This window comes from Gossypium hirsutum, chromosome D11, assembly GCF_007990345.1.
Source record: "Gossypium hirsutum isolate 1008001.06 chromosome D11, Gossypium_hirsutum_v2.1, whole genome shotgun sequence".
NCBI classification, from domain to species: domain Eukaryota; kingdom Viridiplantae; phylum Streptophyta; class Magnoliopsida; order Malvales; family Malvaceae; genus Gossypium; species Gossypium hirsutum.
In genome coordinates, this window is record NC_053447.1 from 58,737,434 (window position 1) to 58,741,883 (window position 4,450).

Genomic DNA, 4,450 nt, shown 5'->3' on the forward strand with positions numbered 1-4,450 from the left:
CTTAAGCGATTTCTTTGCTTCAGATTCCCTAAGTTAGATTTACTCTCGAAAATGGAGATTCTTAAAGGAAATTCTCTAAGACACTGAAATAAAGCAGAAGTAAACTCAAAAGACAAAGGAACTCAAATCAAATAGAAAAACCACAAGAAAGTAATGTACAGAACGTGTTTGAGTAAATATTCTCAAATAGGGAGCACCCCTATTTATAGTTGAGCTCCCCAAATCCAACGATACAATTTAAATTACATTGCAGTCAAGATTAAAGCTTATCTACAATATGAGAGTCCTAAGAGATTTAAACTTATTCAATCTTATCTCTTAGGATTACAAATATTAACAATGGTCATTCTAACTTTACTAGGGTGTTCCAGTAGGCCACCAAGACTTCAAGTAGATGGGTTTCTTCATGTGTTCCATGAATCAAATCAGTTTAAATAGGTCCAATGAGCCCTATTTAATCAGTTGATCTTCATGAGACATTATGTGTGCATTCGTCACGGACTTTGATAAACAACCAGTGACATTCCCCCACCCATTGTAACGACCCAAAATCCATGGGCACTGAAAAAGTACATTACCGGGTCTCCGTCCTAGTAATCTAAGTCATTAAATAATTATTAGAAGTAATTATGAGTTTATTTGAGTGCTTAATTAGGTATTAATTAGGTGAATTTAGTCTAATTAAGAATAATTAGGAAAAAGGATCAAATTGAATAAAGAAAGTCTAATTATAGATTAAAAGAAAGTAAAAAGGGCTAAAATGGGAATTAAGCCATTTAGCAAAGTTCAGGCGGCATAAAGGGAATAAAATCTAAGATTTTATTTGTTTTAATTATATAATTAATGATATTTAAATATAATTTATATTATATGAATTTATGATAATTAAATTATAATGATATTATATTATTAAATAAATTAAAATATGCCAATTGTATGGATATGATAAAATACATGTGTAATATATGTATTTGTACATTTGTAATGTAATTGTATATTTTCTTAAATTTTAAGTAAAAGATATTTACTAATTAAATTATTATGTTAAATTGTTGTTGTAATTATTATTATTTTATTATGGAATAAATTAAGAAAAGATAAATGTAAGGTGTAAAAATTATACGTGTGTCATGCATATATTTATACACTTGTAAAATAAATATATAATTACTTAAAATTTAAGTATAAAGATATTTATAAATATTAATTAATTAAATATAAAATAAATAAGTAAAATGGTGCCAAATGTAGGATGATAAAGTTGTACAAATGTAGTAAAGTATGTATATACACTTGTGTTATAATTAAAAGATATTTATTAATTAAATGATTATTAATAAATTATATTATTATAATATAAAGTAAAGAAATAAAAAAACAAAGCAAAAGAAAAGAAAGAAACAGAATAGGCAAGGACGAAACAGAGAAGAAACAGGGGAGATAGAAAGAAAGAAAAAGAAAAAGAGAAAGAAAGGAAATACTAGGGTTTAAGGTTATAAAGCTTTAAATATAAGTCAACCAAGTCCTTTTCTTTTAATTTAGATGTTTTAGAAGTCTTAGAACAAAGTTTTGTTAAATTTAAATTGAAATTTTGAAAGTTAATAGATTTTTTAGTAGGGTTTATGTTGAATAGATGATGGAATTGAGGGTTTATTTGATAGAAATTTTGATTAGAATTGAATAAAGGATTGAATTGTAAACTAAGCTATAAGTTTTGAGTTTTAGGGATTGAATTGAAATAAATTTGAAATTATGAAAATATGATAAAAAATTAGATAGTTAAATGTGAGTTTGGCAAGAAATTGAGTAGCAAAAAGGTATGAATTAAGAAAGAAAAATACATAGGTTTAGTTAGGATTAAATTGGAATTAAAGTAAAAGTTAGATAAAAATTTCAGCAATTAAATTGTGTTGTGCTAATGATTGTGAAATTATTTTAATTTTTCGTAGCTAATATCGAGTCTGAAGCATCGGCCCAAAAAGGAAAAGAAAAGATCGTCAAGGATTAAATCCGAAGAGAATTCTGGTTTGTATCACTATAATTTAAACTTTATCATTATTATGTGTTTAATTTACTAATTATGTGTGGTAAATATTTTAAGGTAAGTGTTTAGTAAAATGATAAATTTATGATTGGGTATTGAAATTGAGACTGATACTGAACTGAATTATGGAATACTGAATATTGTTTTGTGTACTGCATTGAACTGTGAAATTACTAAAGTAATGAATTACTGCATTACTATGAAACTGATCGAAATAAGGAATTATAATTGATACTGAACTAAGATGGAAATTGTATTGAAAGGTGAATTAAATACCCTATTAACTAGTCGGGCTAGTCGGATATAGTTGGCATGCCATAGGATATGGAAGAGTACGGGTTTTTGCCGGCTTAATAATCAGGCACTTATGTGCCGACTACTGTTACTGTTACCAAATCGACACTTTGTATGTCGAATACTGTTACCGTTACTGTTACAGATTCAGCACTTTGTGTGTTGAATATTGTTACTATTACTGTTACTGTTACCGTTACTGATTACTGTTTAGGTACTGTGTACCGTTTTAGGCACAATGTGTCGTACTGGTGTGTTTGGTTAGAATCCGTGTATCCGCCGAGTCCGAGTCAAGTTAATGGGGACAAATGAAATAAAGTTACTGATAAAACTAAATTTGAATGATATGGCATATGTGAAATGTGAGAATTGAAATAAAGAAATAAGAAAGGTATATATAATCAAATAACAATATAAAAAGATTGAATTGCTCATTAAGTGATGATAATTGTAATGTAAAATTATGTGTGTGATTTAATGTATTTAATTATAAAATTGAATTATAGTGATACTACTGAGTATATGCATACTCAGCGTACGGTTGTTTCCGTGCGCAAGTTGTAGAAGTCAAGTATTGAACCAGCATCCAAAGCCAGACCCGACTTCAGCAAACTTTTGGTGATGTATATTTTCTTTTGGTAATGTGGTATGTACATAGGATGTGTATAAAGGTTATTATGTTTTGAATATAAATGGTTAAAAATGTTAGTATTATAAGTCTAAGAATTATAATGAAAGAAGTTTATCCATTTCAATTTAATTAGTAAGTTGATATATTTAAATTGATATTATATTGATTGAGTTTGATTAGAAGATATTTAGAATAGAAGATGAGAATGTGAAATGAATTGGTTGAATTGGTTATGTTTGGAAATGATACGGTTTTAATTGCAGGGGGTTTTATGTGAAAATAAGCAGAAATGTTGTCGAAATTTAAAAAAAAATTGAATTACTTGAACGGTCCCATTTCACTTTTAATACATGTTTTAGACTTCAAAAGTTCATTACACCCATTCTGACGATGCCCTCGCCACGTCCTCAGAATTACATTGGTTCAACTTGCCTTGGAATTATCACAACGCATCGGCTGATTCCCAATCATTCTCTATGTTGGGTAGTTTCACCCCTGGAAACATTTACCTTGGCTTATGTCTCTGTCGTCGTCTAACACGAATTGTTTCTCTCTTTTGTACATATCAATCATAAGAGGCCACTGCTCTTACTTACCCCCATTATGACTTGCCTCAATTGGGATCCCTTTGATTCTCACAAATAAGCTTGGGTACAACCACATTGAACACCAGGTTAACCTTGAGTATTGCTGTCAACTCTGGTTTGTAAGCCCTTCAGCTTACCCGCTTTAGAACTCTAAAAGGGTCCTTATGTCTTTGACAAGCCAATGACACTCAACCCAACATTTACTCTATTTAACTGCTCAGTTTGCATCCTCACTTTTCCCACAAAGTTTGACACTTAACCCACCTCTCTCATAGGTGGTAGCCTCAATGATAACTCAACAGGCTTCACATTGATTTTCCACACCTTTAGTATTTTTCAATGGGGTCTTCATAGCACTCCGATCTACCAAGTCAATGTTCTTACCATAATGAACATCCTCAGCTAACTGGATTGCTGACAATAACTTGGTTCCACCTTTCTCATCACGACTCACCGGCTCAACGCATTGCCGTTGATGAGTGTCCAAGATACATATGCAATCAACAAAAAGAATCAATAGAGCATTAATCTTGTCAAGGAATTTCGCCAAGAACAAAGTCATACTCATCTAAATGAATTACCTCGAAGTCTTATTTGCCTTTTCACTGACCGATCTGTAGCTCTACTGCTTGTGCTACTCCCACAGTTGAAATATTTTTGGAAATTACAGTCTTGATCTTCTTAGTCGATTAGCTAACTGAGAAACCAAATTTACCTATGGCTTTCTCCGATATGAACAAATCAGATGCTCCTGTATCAACAAGAGCGCTCCTCCTTCAGCCTGCGATGTTGATGTTTATAAACATCAACCCTTTCTGCTTACGATCCCTTTTCGCTTTCACAAAATTGAGTATTATTGACCTAAGCTTTAATAACTTTTCCTAATCAGACTCT